This window comes from Anolis sagrei, chromosome 2 (assembly GCF_037176765.1).
Source record: "Anolis sagrei isolate rAnoSag1 chromosome 2, rAnoSag1.mat, whole genome shotgun sequence".
Classification (NCBI taxonomy): Eukaryota; Metazoa; Chordata; class Lepidosauria; order Squamata; family Dactyloidae; genus Anolis; species Anolis sagrei.
This window is the reverse complement of record NC_090022.1, coordinates 64,541,553-64,560,406: the sequence shown is the minus strand read 5'-3', so window position 1 is coordinate 64,560,406 and position 18,854 is coordinate 64,541,553. Positions and strand designations below refer to the sequence as shown.

At 41.6% G+C, this 18,854-nt stretch overlaps 1 protein-coding gene across 2 annotated transcripts in view; it reads left to right on the top strand.

Annotated features, from left to right (window-relative positions):
- The first annotated feature begins 3,239 nt into the window (after nucleotides 1-3,239).
- The window catches only part of PPARG (peroxisome proliferator activated receptor gamma), an 81,896-nt gene continuing 66,281 nt past the window's right edge, over nucleotides 3,240-18,854 (top strand). Inside the window, exon 1 of one of the 2 annotated variants that reach the window (XM_060765946.2) lies at nucleotides 3,240-3,325. The gene's annotated coding sequence lies outside the window, so the exon portion shown is untranslated. Of the gene's footprint in view, nucleotides 3,326-8,873; nucleotides 8,894-18,854 lie in introns of those variants that run through there. The other variant, XM_060765947.2, reaches the window with a different exon arrangement.

Here is an 18,854-nt window from a genome sequence, read left to right as displayed (position 1 = left end):
CTTTTAGACCACTGGTTGGGAACCACAGGTTGGACCACAGGTTGGGAACCACTGGATTAGAGTCAGAGGACATTGTAGCTGCTCCGTAGAAACACAGTTACAGCCTTCAGGCACCATGGGCCCTACCACACTGCTACACCATTTTAGCATTATTATATCACCTTTACTGCCATGGCAACATTACATGGAATTCTGGGATGTGCAGTTTAGTGAAGAGCATTTACATTTCCAAGCCAGAATGCACTTGGATATCCATCAATCTTTGGGTATAGAAAAAATAACTTGATAAACTTTTTTTGCATGGTTGATAGTATAGCAAAGGTGGAAAACAAAACTGAACATTGAAAGCTCTCTCTGTGTTCTTATGAAAACATGTACAGGCAGTCCCCGAGTTACAAACATCCGACTTACAAATGGCTCATAGTTAAGAACAAAGGGTAGACAATAAAAAGTGAGCGGAATCTGCCCCTAGGAAGGGAAATCCACTCCTGAAAGAATTATCATGTGGAAAAGGGGTCTCCACTGAAGCTTTCTCACTAATTCTTGTTTCCACAACAGCTCAAATTTTTCAAAATCCAATTATCACAGAAAGTGAGGTGGAATCTTATGAACAAGGGCACAGACAGCAAAACAAACACCACATGAGTGGAGTTACACTTGAAAAAATTACCTGTTCTGACTGTCATACAAATTCAGCTTAAGAACAAACCTACAGGACCTATCTTGTTCATATCTTGGGAACTGCTTGTATTAATATCAGTACTCTTGGTTCCAGGACCCTCGTGGACACCAAAATCTGTGCCATCATATACAATAGAATAGTAAAATGCTGTGCCTGATATACGATAGCAAAATCAAATTTGCTGTTTGGGACCATTTTTACTTTGAATCCATAGATACAGAATTTGTGGGTATGAAGGGCCAGCTGTATATCTTTTTTTTAAAGGTAATTCCCCCCCCCCCCCCCAAAAAATTAGAGATAGAAAAGCCAACCAGGAGGAGGGGACTCTGTAATTAATTTACCAGAAAAATATAAACTCTTTAGACCTCTAATATTGAATTAACAATAAAAAAAACAATAGAAGACAGTAGGTGCCAAAAGCATATTTTTAGCATAGATACCTGAAAGATGATATGAATGGTGGCCAAAGCTATCTGGAGCAATGAGGAAGAAGAGCACAAGAAAAAAAGAGTAGATGAAGAATACGGAAATAAATAATTGCTGGTTACTCAATGGACTCATCATATCACTTCTCTTGAGTTTCTCCTTGAGGAGTGGAAAGCACTGTCAAACCTGATGGATCGGTCCAGGTCTGCCCTGGTTCAACTTTGCTGAGCTTCTCTTCAGACGCATCCATACTGTTGAATTAATGGACTTTGACACCATTTTAACAGCCACAGCTCAATGTTTAGCACCAGCACTCTTTGGCAGAGAAGACTAAAGACCTTGTAAAATTACAAATCCCATGATGCCATGGCAGTTAGTTTTGTCAAACTGCATGAAATCTACAGAGGAAAAGCAACCCCCCACACACTCCTGATGGTGGATGGGATCCACTGGGAGGACAAGGCATGGAAGGGAGTTGTTGCAGTGATGTTTTGGAGGGGGTCTCTGTGTGTGTGTGTGTGTGGTCCTGTACATGTCCATGCAAGCCTCAAAATAGCCCCGTAATGTTGTTTCTCTCCGACACCCTCTACATTCAGGGCCCTATCACACAAGCTTGCATTATCGCTCCACTTCAACAGCCATGGCACCATTCAGTGGGATTCTGAGATTTGGACTTTGTGATGAGTCTCAGTCAAGAGCTCTCTGGTTGACAACTCTCAATGCCATTTTCCAAACAGCAGTCCATGGGACCTTGCCGTGACAATTAAACTGGAATAACAATGCTGTAAGAGTGGCTGCATCCACACTGTACAATGATGTTTGTCACCACTTTGACTGCCCTGGCTCAATGCTATGAAATCCTGGGAGCTGTAGTTGGGTTGTGGAGCACCCAGTGAAGGTAAAAGTAACGGTTTTACCTGAGTCCCCCTTCGGGGGTAGAGAAGGGCGGGATACAAATATTTGAAATAAATAAATAAGGTTTCCCTTCATGTCCTACTCTGGGGGTGGTGCTCAATTCTGTTTCTAAACTGAAGAGCTGACGTTGTCTGTAGATGCCTCCCAGGTCATGTGGTACCTATTGATCTACTCAACCATTTGCATGTTTTTGAACTGCTAGGTTGGCAGAAGCTGGGGCTAACAGCGGGAGCTCAACCCACTCCTCAGATTTGAACTGCCGACCTTTTGGACAGCAAGTTCAGCAACTCTGTGGTTTAACCCGCTGCGCCACCAGGGGAAACCTTTACCTTTACCTTTATGGTTGGGTGAGGCACCAGCACTCTTTGGCAGAGAAAGCTAAAGACCTTGTGAAACGACAACTCCCATAATTCCATATCATTGAGCCATGGTGTCAAAGAGCATTAATTCTACAGTGCAGATGCACCTAGCAAAAGCATGGGCAAACTTGGGCCCTCCAGGTGTTTTTTTGGACTTCAACTCCTACCATTCCTAACAGCCTCAGGCCTTTCCTTTTCCCCCTTAGCCGCCTAAGGAGTGACCTAAGGCTGTTAGGAATGGTGGGAGTTGAAGTCTAAAACACCTGGAGGGCCCAAGCCGGCCCATGCCTGACCTAGCATCAGGTGGAAGTCTACACCTGTTTCCACACATGTGCTCCCCACGCTGGATCTGTGTGTGTAGACTCTCACACCAGGCAGTTTCAGTGCTATTGTCCCCCTTTTCCCCCCAGAGTGCATCTTCACTTGTAGAATGAATGCAGTTGGACGCTGCTTGAACTGTCCTGGCTCAAGGAAGATGCCTTCTCTGCCCAAGAGTGCTGGTGTCTCACCAAACTACAACTTCTAGGCTGCCATAGCGTGGAGCCCTGGCACTTCAAGTGGGGTCAAGCGGCATGACTGACTTCAGCAATGTGTGGACTGGGTGGGAAGTGAACGCGAAAACCTTCCAACTTTCCAACTCCTAGGATCCCATAGCCTGGCATGTTGCCTTCCTTCTCGGGTGTGCTGCGCCTCTCTCAGCCCATGCCCATGCCCATGTCCTCCTCGGTGGCTTCCTCTCCAGCGAAGCGCCAGCCTCGGTCCGCCGCCTCCTCCTCCCCTCCTTCCTTCCCGGGGGGGGGCCGTGTCCGTCTCCCGGGCGTGGGCTGGGCTGGGGGGCGGGGCTGGGGGCGGGCCCTCCTTCCTGCCCATAGGGCGGCCCGGGTGGGGAAGCCCAGATGCCACCAGGCGAGGAGACTTTCCCCAGCCGCGCTGACAGCACCAGGTCAGTCCCAGAGAGAGCGGAGAGGGAGAGGGAAGGAAGGAGGGCGCTCGGGTCCGGCACTCTTGGCCAGAGGAGGGAGGCTCCAGACCACACGTCAAACTGCATGAACTCTCTGTGGAGTGAGAAGGGGGCAAGCCCGTGGCGAGGCAAGGGGTGAAGAGGGCGCATCGGGAGCCAGGAAGGGGGCTTCTCGCTGGGGAAGGGTCCCTCTTGGCCAAGGAAACCCTCTGTGCTGGCACTCTTTGGGCTCGCCATCAGTCCCAAGGGGGCTTGGGCATCAGATTGGGGTTTGGTTTCACTTTATCCGAGGAAGAGAGACCCAGGACTCATTGAATGGAGCCGGTGGAGAGAAAGGGGAATCTTCACGATCATCCTCTCTTTGGGTTGCTGTAAGTTTTTCGGGCTGTACGGCCACGTTCCAGCAGCATTCTCTCCTGACGTTTCGCCTGCATCTATGGCAGGCATCCTCAGAGGTTGTGAGTTAAGACCTCTGAGGATGCCTGCCCTAGATGCAGGCGAAACGTCAGGAGAGAATGCTACCGGAATATGGCCATACAGATCAAAAAACTTACAGCAACCCAGTGATTCCGGCCATGAAAGTCTTTGACAGTACATCCTCTCTTTCTCAATCTTTCTTTCCTTCTCTCTCCCTCTCTCACATGCCCACCCAAGCCCCCCTCTCCAATTCATAAATATAGTTGTGTCAGGGCTTGAAAGTGAAGTTCAAGGACTTAGTTATACACAAATAGTGTAATGGGGGCTTCTCCTTTGGAGGCTTTTAAACAGGGGCTGAACAGGGACAGTAAACGTAAAGGTAAAGGTTTTCCACTGACATTAAGTCCAGTCGTGTGCAACTCTGGAGTTTGGTGCTCATCTCAATTTCTAAGCCAAAGAGCCGGCATTATCCATAGACACCTCCAAGATCATGTGGCCAGCATGACTGCATGGAATGCCATTACCTTCCCACCAGAGTGGTACCTATTGATCTACTCACATTTGCATGTTTTCAAACTGCTAGGTTGGCAGAAGCTGGGGCTGACAGCAGAAGCTCACGCTGCTCCACAGAATCGAACCTGTGACCTTTTGGTCAACAAGCTCAGCAGCTCAGTGCTTTAACCCACTGTGCCACTGGGGGCTCCTGGTGTCCAGGGATACTTTGTGCTTTTCCTGCATGGCATAGGGTTGGACTAGATGGCCCATGTGGTCTCTTCCAACTCTATGATTCCAAGGGCCCTTCCACACAGCCCTCAATCCCACAATACCAAGGCAGGAAATCCCACATTATCTGAGTGCGGACTCAGATAACCCAGTCCAAAGCAGATATTGTGGGATTTTCTGCCTTGATATTTGGGGATATAGGTCTGTGTGGAAGGGCCCTCAGTTGGAAAGGCGTTTTGTGGCTCTTCAGTCTTGTCCAGGAGAAGCTTCAGAAAGGGGAGAGGGAAGGGTTCAGTGCCCACTCCAGCCACAGGTGTGTGGCCTACCTTTGCATCCAAATCCAGGGATGAATCTTGTTCCCAGTAGATGCAGGGATCTTCATAAGGGTGCACTGTCTGTTCATCAGGGAAAGATGGGCTTCTCCTGTAGGGGCCCATCCACACAGCCATATAACCCAGAACATCAAGGCAGAAAATCCCACAATATCTGCTTTGAACTGGCTTATCTGAGTCCACACTGCCATATATTCCAGTTCAAAGCCCCTGGTGGCACAATGGGTTGAACCCTTGTGCCGGCAGGACTGAAGACCAACAAGTCAAAGGTTCGACTCCAGGGAGAGTGCGGATGAGCTCCCTCTGTCAGCTCCAGCTCCCCATGCAGGGACATGAAAGAAGCCTCCCGCAAGGATGGTAAAACATCAAAACATCCAAGCGTCCCCTGGGCAACATCCTTGCAGACGGCCAATTCTCTCACTCCAGAAGCGACTTGCAGTTTCTCAAGTTGCTCCTGATACAGAAAAAAAGCAGGTAATGTGGGATTTTATTCAGGGACCTAGGTTGGGCTGTGCCACCTGGAGCAGATGTGTTAAGTTTCCTTTCACAAAACATGTGTCATAGTTATCTATATTAAAGTGGGACAGATTGACTTCTGGGATAGGTCCACTGTGTTCTCTGCCACAACCTCAAGACACCTATATCTGTGGTGATGCTGCAGGGGAGGAGGCAAGGTGATGGAAAGGAAGCCTTTTGAAAAGACTGGTGGTTTAAAAAAAATGTGTTTCCTAACCACAATCGAGAATGTTAATGTATACACTAATGTTCCAAGCATAATCCTGCCATAACAGATATTATACATTGTGAAATATATGATGCCTCGGTGTCATATCCCGAGTCTGCAGGAGTGTTTTGTAAGTTTCCCACTGTCATTTCTCCCAAGGGCATTCTGCACTGGAGACTGCGCGTTCCTGTTAGTGTTGTAACTTTGAGGCAATACGTATGAGTTATGATCCAACTTGGTAGCAAGGTCATAATTTTATACAGTTGTGCCACGTGGAAGTTTCCTTTTGGTACCATTTTGAGGAGTTTCTTTCTAGGGTCCCTTCCACACAGCTGAAAAAAATCCCACATCTGCTTTGAACTGGAATATATGGCAGTGTGAATTCAGACAACCCAGTTCAAAACAGATATTGTGGGATTTTCTGCCTTGATATTCAGGGTTATATGGCTGTGTGGAAGGGCCCTGATGGCAGCTGATGTCCTGAAGGCAGCTGATGTCCTGAAGGTACTAGATCCTTTCTAATCTCAGATGATAAGCAGGGTCAGCTCTGGTTGGTACTGGGGTGGGAGACCACCAATGAATAACAGTTACTGCAAGCTGTGTTTTGGAAGACTGACAGATTGGAGGTTTGAATCCGGGGAGAGCCTGGATGAGCTCCCTCTGTCAGCTCCAGCTCTCCATGCAGGGACATGAGAGAAGCCTCCCATAAGGATGGTCCTTGCAGACAGCCAATTCTCTCACACCAGAAGCAGCTTGCAGTTTCTCAAGTTGGTCCTGACATGAAAAAATATATAAATTAATAGGTGACTTGAAGGCATATATACAAAATCAGTAAGGTGGTACTCGGTGTGGGATCATCTGTGAATCACTGCTTTGCTGTGAGCTGTCAGGTGATAACAACACTGGAGCCAGTGCATTCAGCCCTCAGTGTTCATGGATTCTGCATCCACAGATCCCAACATCCATGACTTAAATTTTTTTTTTGAGATCCAAAAAAGCAAATTTGATTTTGTCTTTTTATATAAGGGGCACCATTCTACTACACCATTTCATATAAAGGGATTTGAGTATCCAAGGGTTTTGGTCTCCACTTGAACTAAACCCCAGCAGATACCAAGGATCCACGGTTTTCACATGTGAAATTGAAACGTGTCTTTGCGCCTGAATTCTGCCAATGATGTTCTTGTGTGAATTTTGTCCGTGTAAGAGTGAATGTGAGAAGACATTCCAGCAGTTGTCAGTTTTCATCTCCATATTATAAACTGATTTAAATAAAAGGCCATTTTAATTGTATGTCTGAAAACAGCTTTACTATTCCTATTGGGCATGTCCACGCTGGAACATTATTCCAAAATTTGTTTATTGTTTCTACAGCTCTTTTGAATTTATCATGCATTCTACAATTGCAAAATGATTTAATAGATTCTACATCTAATGCCTAAGGCCCCTTCAAGACAGACCCTATATTTATTTATTTGCCACACTTTTCTTCCGCCCTTTTCAGCCCGAAGGCGACTCAGGGCGGCGCATGTAGCACATAACAAAATACAGTGTTTCTACATTTTTCAGATGCAAATGTGCAATTATAATTTTTTTCCATGTGTGCTTGATCCCATACATAGAACAGGAAAAAAATGCCATCTGTAAATTGATCCCCTATATCCCAGGATCTAATCCCAGGTTTTCTGTTTATACCAGATTATCTGGCAGTGTGGACTCATATAATCAAGTTTAAACCAGAAAACCTGGGATCAGATCCTGGGATATAGGGACTGTCTGGAGGGGCCCTAAAAATAAGTGACAAGGGATGGTGTTTCCTCCTTGAAATCATCAGGTAACTCTGGGCTTTTCCTTTTGAAGTCACAGAGTTTACATGGCAGGGAAAGCTGGAGGGATTTTATTGTAACTTCTTTTGCAGTGCCAACAAATGTGTAACACCAATGAACTTTTAAAAACACGCGTGAAACCTTTTTTTCGAGGTGAGCATTCACTTGACAGTAGAGGGAATTAATTACTCCTAGAATGAATTTTTATAGGTGGTGAGCAACCCAAGTGCCCTCATGTCAAATAACATCCTTGAAAATATAATACATTACTCCTTCCTAGTTATTTGTTAATCGTTATTTGTGTAAAACCTTTTATTCTAGCCAAAACTCCAAACACACATGGGGCCCTTCCACATATAATCCAGAATATCAAGGCAGATAACCACAATATCTGCTTTGAAGTGGGTTATCTGAGTCCACACTGCCATATAAACCAGTTTAGTGTGGATTTTATATAGCTGTGTAGAAGGGGCCATGGTCCATGTCTTTGTGTTTGCAATCACATTTTTTGTTTTGTTTTTACCTATGAGTAGTGAAAACTCACTTCGCATTGTTTTGCTATTGGAATAAATACACTGAGTGCTTCTAAACCAGGCATGGCTAACTTTGGCCCTCCGGGTGTTTTGGACTTCAACTCCCACAATTCCTCACAGCCTACAGGCTGTTAGGAATTGTGGGAGTTAAAGTCCAAAACACCTGGAGGGCCAAAGTTTGCCCATGCCTGTTCTAAACCTTTGAGCACACACAAAAGACATCATTGACTAGAAATTGAAATTGTGCATTTTTGTACATCTAAGTCCCTGTGATTGAGAAGGTGGTGTAATTCATTTAAAGGATCTATTTGAAATCAAAGGCATATTACAGAGCAATCCTATATTGGTCTCTTGGAAAGTAAGCTCCTATTGAGATCAATTTACTGCCAGATAAATTGGTGTAAGCATCAGTTTTGACACAGTTGTAGGACATTTCAAATTTGATATAAAAATGAATGTGCACAGGTATCACTTTTGTAACAGTATTCTAGATATCATGCCATTCTCCCTCATCATTTGGAACTAGCCTCCGTAACTGTGCGTATATATATGCAATGAAACACAAAGAATAAGTATGATAGGAGTTTTGGTGGATCACCAAATTAACGTTTCCAAAAAATAGATGTTTTCAGAAACAATGTCTGGCTGCTATAAAAATTCATTTCCATCTTGGGGATTGTTAGGAAAGGAATTGAAAAATGAAATTGCGAATGCCATACTGTCTGTATATAAGCCTGTAGTGTTAGCAGATTTTTGGATACTGTTCTGGAGAAGATGCAGATAGTGACAAGCAAACTTACCAAGAGCGGGAACATACTCCTTGCTTGAGGAATGGTTTGAGTTTGGAGTTGTTGGGGTTTTTTTTACTCAGAAAAAAGCAAATAAGTGAATTACTAATGAGAAAGGCATATAAATTTTGCACAGTTTGGAGGGAGTGAAAGTTTTCTCTATTTCTTATATCACCAGAACCCAGGGTTATCCAGTGGAGCTGAATGGTAAGAGACTCAACACAGATAAAAGGAAATACTTCTTAACAAAGCACATAGTTAAGCTATCATATTCTCTACAACAAAGTGTAATATTGGCTGCCAAATTGAGCAGCTTTAAAGAGAGACAAATTCATGGAAAGAAAGGTTATCAAATGCTGGGTTGTTGTAAGTTTTTCAGGCTACATGGCCATATTTTAGAAGCATTCTCTCCTGATGTTTTGCCTGCACCTGTGGCAGGCATCCTGAGGTTGTGACATCTTTATCAAATCAGAGGTTGTTATCAAATTCTGCTTGTCGTGAGGGCTATATTTTACCTCCCCTATCAGAAACAATCTGCCTCTATATATGAGCACCTGAGAAGATACTTGTAGTCTTCCCATAGCTGGCTGTTTTGAAAAGAAGGATATTAAACTAACAATATAGAGCTTTGGCGGATCTACACTGCCACGTTAATCCACATTATCGGCTTTGAACTGGATTATATGAATTCACACTGCCATATAATCCAGTTCAAAGTGGATAATCTTGATTATATGACAGTGTAGATGAGGACTTGGTCTAACCTACCTCGCGGCGACTTAAACAGATTTATGTTAGTTAATCTACTTTTCATTACACACATTGTATGGTCTTGCAGTGTTGTAGTTTTGTCATACATTGCTATATGATGATGACATTACAAGTTGGACTTTGAATGGAACTTGATGGCTGAAGATATATTAACAATAAGCAATAGCTCACTATTCCCAGTACAGCTGTATCTTATTAAGACTCCAGGACATTATATGGCAGTGTATGTGTTTGGACCACCAATAAATTCCAGGTGCTGTAGGATGTATTTCAGAGGAAGGAACTGACGAGCCCACCTATGAGTATTCCATCTCATGAAAACCCCTTGACATTTGACAAGTGAATTTAAGGCACAGAGATATGTGTGCCTATAGAATAGTATGCTGTCTTGAAAGATTCCTTGCATCACAGAGTAAATTATTTATAATATTCATAAAGTGGCACGTGTCAAAAAATCAAATTAACTCCTAGAATCAGCTAACCAATAATGCTATAGAGACTTACAGAAGACACCTCTTTCCCTCATGACTAAGCACAGTCTTTGCTCAGTCAGGACAAAGTCTATGAATTTAGTTCTGTGAATCCCAAAATCTCACCTTACTGAACAACAAGTTGCTTGCCATCTTGCTGGTTGATTATTAGCAGTAAAAGAAATACTTTTGTAGCTTCTAAGCAGTGTTGTGGTTGTCTGTAATATCGGTTTTAGCAACAGCAAAACAATCACAGATGCATAGTTAAATTTGACAAAAGACTAAGGAATGGTACACATAGTGTCTGAGATGATATGAAAATTCTATTATTAAGAAAAAAACTTATTTACTATAAAAGCCATTTAGCAATAGGATGGACTGACTTAAAGGATGCTGACTTCCCCTTCTTTGGATGTTTTTAAACAGAGGTCTAGTTGTATGTTTCTGCATGGTTGGAGCTTGGACTGGGTGGCTCTTGCAATCCCCATGATTCTACAATTGTACTATCAATTGCAATTGCTCTTTGATAGCTATTTCATGAGTGCAAGACTTTAATATATATATTACAGTATATTGATTAACATTCAACCTTAAGAGGGGTCAGAGAGATTTTTAACCATTGGTGATTTCAGGGTATAAACAGGTTTTGTTATATTTCAAATTAAATATACCCATTAGTAGTACTTCAGCAAATTGTGATAATGCCGTGTGACTGTGTTTGGGAAACAGACATTCAAATTAGCCTTAGCCTGAACTAGCTGAAGCCTCATCTAGTCTGCAGAGGTGAGATTGTTTTCCTCTACTGTAATACTGTTTATTAGTAGAGAATTGGATTGAGCTCCCCTATCCTTCCACACGTCTCCACATAAGCACATAACAAATGGTTTCATAGAGTCAAGCTCTGAGATATAATCAGCTCTGTGATACATCCTCTTGACCAAAAATAATCAGAAACTGCAATAGGTGTGTCTGCATATGCACACGTGTACTTAACACTTTTACTCCCTGCTATTTGTCTTCTTTGTGCATCTTTCCACCGGCCATCTTGCTGTAAATAGGGGAAAGTTATGTGAATCCGGCATTATTTCCCCTACAATCCATGGAGTTGGGGCAAAAAAAAAAAGGATCTTGGCAGACAAATTAAGAAATTGTTAGTCCTTCTGAATTTAAATTCTCATGGAGGAGTGTTCAAGTGTAATCTGCCTCTTTACAGAAGCGGATGTCTGCCCTCATTGCTTTATTCCTACTTCACTTACTGTAGTTCATCAAAATCTAATGCATTTTTTTGTTTAAGGGGTTTTAAAATGGGGTTCACCTTAGATTTGACTGCTTTGGGTTTTTCTAACTGTTGTACCTCTAAGAGAGGAAATGGCAGAGGAGGAGCTAGAGAAAGGGCCCCAGCCTCAACAGCACTATAAACACCTACCATTTTGTCCTTTGCCAAATGTCTGTTTACTGTCTGGTGGAGCTAAATGCTGTCACCTTCCCTTGCCTCCCCAACAAACCCATAGACTTGGTAAAATAGACTCATGCAGACAGATGACTTGCAGATTTATTCACACTCTCTCTTCACCCCAAAGGGAAGATTGCCCGACAAAGCCACATTGAAAGAAAAAAGTATTGTACATACAGAGGAAATCCTAAAATATATTCAAATAATATTGTTACAATCCCTCCCCCCCCCCCCCAAACTGAAGCCTCAAAAACAGGATGTGCCTTACATTCAGTGGTACCCTAGATTATGTGAAATACGGTTTATCTTCTCTCTCATAGGTAAGTAAGTAGACAGATAGCTTTACTCTTACTCTGACATTCCTTGGATATTACTTCTTTGCCACTACTATGAAAAAAAACCCCTACATTTTATTTACTTAGTTTTAATACCTCATGTTAGGCTCATACCCTTACAAAGTGACATACAAATTGAGTCTTCTTTTTCTGGAAATAGTATTGGCTCGTAGCAATCCTCTACAACACAATACTTTTTCCGCCACTGCTTGTTTTGGCCTTTGGGGAAAGGGGGCTAATCACACGTTCAGTTTCGGCTGACTTTTTTTCCGAAGGGGAATATCAAAAGGAGGAAGTGGAGGAAGACTCGGCTTACACAAGACCCTTGTCAAAAGCAGATGTCCAAGATACTTTTCACTCACCTCCCACACATCCAACAACACCACACTGGAAACAACCATGAGCATGAGCACAAAATGACCGCTTATATCCAGCCCAAAAAGAATGAAAAATACTTAGGAGGAGGATTTTCCCTTCCCTTTCTGACTACTTTGCCAAAAGGATGGTGAAGGCTTTAGCAGTCAGGGAAGTGGCTGAGATGTCAGGTTTTTACAGAGGCCTTGTGTAAGTGGGGTTCTCCCCCATCTGCCTCTTATCTTTCCCCTGCCAGGGCTCCCTAAGGGGAAACACGATGTACATGCAAATACAGGCATTCCAAAATATGAAAAATTTCTGGTCTCAAGTACTTCAGATAAGGGAGACTCAATCTTTTATTTGAAACGAAATTGGAGGCAAATAGCCTTGGTGATTAAAAAGTGATCATGCCATAACAAATACAACGTTCCTGAAAATGCTATCTATCTATCTATCTTTATATCTTTATATCATCTATACATCATCTATATATGTATTCAAATTAAATTAAACCATTGCTTAATTTTTACACAATCTGAATCAGATTTGGTTTGACAGGTTTTTATCTATGGGGTTCCAGATCTGAATGTATGCTCTAAGAGTGAGTAATGAGCAATATTAGTAATGTGGATTCATTACATAAATATATTTTGCAGTGTAGTTTCTGTTCATTGTCATGAATCCACAGCCTGTAGCACCAGAGTTATGGAATATATTCTTAACCTCTGAGGGTTGTAAAATAAGTTTCCTCATGCTGTTTTACAACTCAGTGATAATGATAACAAATTGCCTGAGGAATTGAGATGGTTATTTTTCTCATGTCTGAGTGAGACAGCCGCGGGTTTCTCTTGATCTTCATTCCTGTTAGACAGGAAAACATTTAGCTACTGTTCTTTTAACTGTATTTCCATGTTTGCAACTTGTAGAATCTTTAGAAACTGATCTCCTCAAGTGGTTCAATCAACATATATATCAAATTTAAAAATAAAGCTTTTTTCTCAACTTAGACTATCAGACTGGAGGTACACAGAATTGCATACGAGTATGATGTTCTCCTGTCTTAAGACTACACTCCTCGCCCCATCTTTAAAAAGTGTAAGCCCGATGATACACATGTCTGGAGTCATACTTATGTATACTAGAAAAGTATGAAAATACATGCTGGAAACTGAATGGAAATTATTTCTAAGTATATATGGGCTGTAAATATTGCAAAAGTAATTCATTGCTTTCTTTCTATGACTTAATCTTTTTTATGAGGAGCTGGCTTAGGATGCTGAGTTAGATTGTATCTAACAGTTTAATTGTTAGGGTACTTTCCTATGGAACCACTGAATGTTTAACGGGGGGGGGGGGGTACTGACAACACAGTGTGACTCCCTTGACCATGGGGTCAATATCCTTGACCATGAGTTCAATATCACTTACTCATGTCACCAAAAATATCCCCCCTGGAAGTATTTGTGGGCTCTCTAGTCCTCTAGTGTGGTTCTGTGGTGTGCTTCTGACCCATATATAGTCAAAATACAGGAGTCACTATTATCTGTGCCTTCTGCAGGGGCTTGTGCTATACTCCGTAAACTGAAAATCCCAGGATTTTGTAGGATGTGATTACTGCTGCAACTGTGTCCTGTAGATACACCCTTGAGTTGTCAGTCTGTAGTGTCTCACCAGTGATCGTCTAAGACCGATTTTTGCCTGTTTTGCTTTTTACAGAAATTGAGTATATATCCCCAAAGCATTTGATGTCCCCATTGCCCTGTTTTCATAGCAATGGGTTGTTGTTGTTTTTTTGTTTTTTTCATTTTAAGGCTGTGGTTGGGTTCTCACTCCATCTTTGGACACCTCATTAGGGCAGCTGTAAAAGTAGGCTTTACATTTTTGGGAAAGGAAAGTTAACTACAACTGAGGCCTCTTTCACTATCTTCTTCGTCAAAACCAGGATTCTAGACAAGAGTAAAGTGACCCATAGACCATGAGGGAGCAGGAAAGCGGCTCTTCCTTTTCTCTTTGGCTATTTTTAAAACACTCTATAGTTTCTTAAGTGTCCTTTTTATCCATTAAATTATTTCACTCAAAAATTTTATGAATTTAACTTGCATCAATATTGTGAAAAGTTACTGTCCAATCTTTATATCACAGGAGTGGGCTACTTGTTATTGCTTCAAACAGAAGGCATTCAAAGGAAAAATGTTAATTATAGCCTTTAGGAACTTGCTGACAGTTCAAGCAGTGATGGTCAGAAGAACAGGTTTTAACACCTAAGGGCAGGGACTTTAGTTATCCACATTATAGAGGGGAAAGTGAGTGTGTTTTCTAATATGCATTTGCGCAATGTGTTTCTAAATAAATATATATAGAGAGAGACATGACTTTCCAAATATAATAAAAGTTATAAATATGTGAAAAATAGAAAGAAAAAGAAACAAGAAAGGATAACTGAAAAAAAGACATAGCAAAAAAATACATTGAAATGGAAAAGTGGCATTTAGCAGTTATATATACATGCAATATGCTTACTGGTATTTGAGATCTACAGTGGAAGGGATTAGTTGACTTTAACTCACATGGGGCCTTTTCACACAGCCCTATATCCCAGAGTATCAAAGCAGAAAATCCCACATTATCTGAATGTGGATTCAGATAACCCAGTTCAAAGCAGATATTTTGGGATTTTCTGCCTTGATATTCCAGTATAAAGGGGTGTGTGAAAGGGCCCTGTAGAAATGAATAAAGGAGTGATGGCTAATACCACTAATGTGTTTAGTAGCAATAAAGTTAAACTCGCCTCCTCTAGACTAATGGGTTATCTCTTTCAATCTTGACTGTAAAACCATTCTGGTCCAGAGTGCTTAACTGCTACATTAGCATGGGGTTGCAATTCACAGACCTTGCCCTGTTAATCTGGGATATCAGTATTCAAATGGATCTTGTAACACCTTAGGGCCTTCCACACAGCCATGTAACCCAGAATATCAAGGCAGAATAACCCACAATATCTGCTTTGAACTGGAATATCTCAGTCCATACTCCCATACATCCCAGTTCAAAGCAGATAATCTGGGATTTTTTTCAGCTGTGTGGAAGAGGCCTTTGGGCCCTTCCACACAGCCCAGTATCTCAGAATATCAAGGCAGAAAATCCCACAATATCTGCTTTGAACTGGGTTATCTGAGTCCACATTCAGATAATGTGTGATTTTCTGCCTTGATATTCTGGGATATAGGGCTGTGTAGAAGGGCCCTTAGAGGCTGAGTAAACAAAGTTGGCAGCATGAGCTTTTGGAAACTAAATCTCCTTCTTTAGGTGCATCCTATGATTCTCCACAATCCCTTTGCATACTAATACACCAACAGAATGTCACAACAATGACTTTATGTGAGCACCATAGCTAGATATTACAGGCCTTATTCTTTGCTTAGATTGCTGAAATTGAACACTCCAGTCATTGCCGACTTGTAAGATTAGTTCTGAACGAGGCATCACGCTGTCAGTTTTTGTTTTGTAGAAGTAGTGTTTTCAAGGCTGCAATCCTGTGTGTACTTGCTGAGACCAACTGCAGCTGGACCTACCTCTGAGTAAGCATGCATAAGGTTGTGCTGCATTTATGTTTCCAGCCCTCCAGCAGGAAGAAAATATGAATACCAGTATATAATTTAGAAAAATCCAGTGGGTACCAGAACAGACAGCAAACAAGGATCATGAGCAGACACAGGAAACTAGAAGTTAACAGTGTGTTTTTAAAATAGTGTCCAGTTCTTCCTAGGGCCCTTCCACACAGCTATATAACCCAGAATATCAAAGCAGAAAATCCCACAATATCTTCTTTGACCTGGGTTATCTGAGTCCACACTGCTGTATATTCCTTGTCAAAGCAGAAAATGTGGAATTTTATTCAGCTGTGTGGAAGAGGCCTTAAATAAAAGTTGCATATGTTTCCATCAGAATTAATCAGCCATTCCTCGTACTGACTGCTATTTTTGATGCAGATAATTAAATCAAGTTATAACATATTTTGTAATTATGGACTGAACCCCAGTCTTTATTTTCATAATTCATATATCTAGCCTGATAAAAGTTCTGAACATTGGTTTCTTTGTTTTTATAAAACATGACTCCACTTAAAATGTGTTCAGGGAAGAATACAGTCAAAATAACAACCATTCATAATGACACATGTTCAAAATATTACTGTAGCTTCTAGATCACAACTTAATTGATAGCTTTTTTGCTCTTTTAGTGCTGATCTCTAGGATCAGGTGTATCTGATATGCTTATCGGCCATTTCAAGCCTAGCTTCAGGGCAAGATGATTTATAAGGAATCCTATGGAGGTATGTGCAGCTATCTCAGCTAGAACCACTGAGAAAGAGTTGAGTGGTGACCCCCCCCCCCCCCCCGGTGCCTTGTTCAAACTACACAGATATAGTGCTGTGATTCCACTTTAACTGTCATGGCTGTATCTTATCATATCCTAGATTTTGCAGTTTAAGTGTGTTTATTAGACATTTCAGTCAGATAAGTCCTCTAGAGTAATGTTTCTTAAACTGTGCATCTCCCGGTGTTTAGGACTTCATCTCCCAGAAATCCCAGCCATCTCAACAGCTGTTAGGAATTGTGGGAGCTGAAGTCCAAAGCACCTGGAGGAGCACAGTTTGAGAAACACTTCTCTAGAGCAATGTTGCCCAAAGAGGTGATCCCTAGACTGGTGCCAGATTCTAACCATTGAAAAACACTGACCAAATACCAGCACCAGGATTTCACAGAGAGGAATCATAATGGTTTAAATAAGTAGCATGAAAGGGACCTATGCTATTCTTTGAATAACTCTTAGTTCAAAACGTTAGGGTTAATATTACCCTTAAAATAATGTTAGACCACTTTATATGTCTGGCAGAGTAGTCTCTCCTAAAGAAGCAAGTTCAGAAGCTCTCAGTGGATGTTGCAGGAGGAACAGAAAGAGATGCCTTCATTGTGGGCAGTAAGCCATCTTGGATCCCACCGGACAATTGGGACTTGTACCCTCTCCTTAAGAAACCAGGGCAACTGTTTGCCTCATTCAGTTATATTGTTACCCTCTTTAAAATCAGATAGTCCTCTGTGTTTCAGGCTTTTTAAATAAGGACTTTATTACGTGGTAGGTTTGCATAATTGCACTAGGCTAGTTTCATGTTTGATCTTTCTTTATCACATGATGTTGTGATCCTTCCGTTGTTGCACTGTATTTCCATCATTATTGGATCGTAACTTTTCAATTATTAGAAAAACCTATTAATGACTCCAATGTCACTGCTATTCAATTATTGTTTTTGGTGTCATTGTCTCATTTTGCTACAGTTCCAATATACAACAGTCATGTCAGTATGGTTCACCTTTTCCCCCCCTCCTTCATCCCAAGGTGTATGAATCGGTGTTGCTTTATTCCTTTCCCTGAGTTTTATTGTTGTTATATGTTTTACTGTAATTGTGCAATTGATCTGACATGGAGAGGGTGCCAGCATGGTGCAATTATGCACTTACGTCAGTGCCTTCCATTTGCAAAGCAGCAACGAAATGGTGCAATGGCGGCAGAAAAAGAATAAAAAATAAATAGTGTGCATTCATTATGTGGGGCTGACACAGGTAGAAAGCAGGATCAAATTAGGCAGAGCAGAAGACTGATCACAGGAACCTGTATTGAAGAGAAGGTGTCAAAATGATTGTTTCTATACCAGCATGCTTCAGGTGGTTGAAACAAAGTGAGTAATGTTGCTTGAAGAATACATTAGTGTGTGATGTTTCCAAATATATTCAAAAGTCCAAACATAACTCCTAAGTATTCCGAAGATGATCAGAACAGTATACAAACAAAGCCTAGACTGTAATAAAATTATTGTTGTTGAAGATGCTATAGGACTGTTTGCCATTTTTGTAGCAACAGAATATTCAGGCCCACTCCTTTGAGACCACCCTGAAAATAATGGGAGACTGCAAAAGAGACTCTCACGTCCCTTCTACACTGCCAGATAATCCATGTTATCAAAATAGAAAATTCGCATTATCTGCTTTGAACTGGATTATCTTAGTCTACACTGCCATATAATTCAATTCAAAGCAGATAATGTGGATATTATACAGCAGTGTAGAAGGGACCTCAGTAACACCCCAATCCCTGTTTCCAGTTTGTTTATCAGTTAGTCTTGTGAGCCATGGGTGTCAACCTTTTCTTTCCCAGCTCTACAGTTCAGATTATTTTGTGATGTAGCCGGTTGTGCGCCATATTGATGTGATTAACAGATTGCTTGATAGTGCTGGAAGTTAGTATATCAAGCATTGAGGAAATTACCTGTGACTGTTAACAGTGCCACACCTTGCCTTCAAAATGTAATGAGTGAATAAATATATTTGTAACCAATTCCGCCTAATTTCAGAGGAATTGATTACAAATATATTAATTCATTCATTACACTGTTAAACTATCTTTCCTCCAATGACCTCAAGGTGGCATACATCCATCTCCCCACCCTTTTATTTTTAAAAGGACCTTGTTAGAGAGTGACTGGACCAAGGGCATCCAATTAGTAGATACTTGAATCTTGGGCCCTTTCTACACAGCTGTATAAAATCCAGTGTGGACTCAATGGGTTTTCCAGGCTGTATGGCCATGTTCCAGAAACATTCTATCCTGATGTTTCGCCCACATCTATAGAAGGCATCCTCAGAGGTTGTGAGTGTAGACTCAGATAATCCAGTTCAAAACAGATAATATGGATTATCTGCCTTGATATTCTGGATTATATGACCATG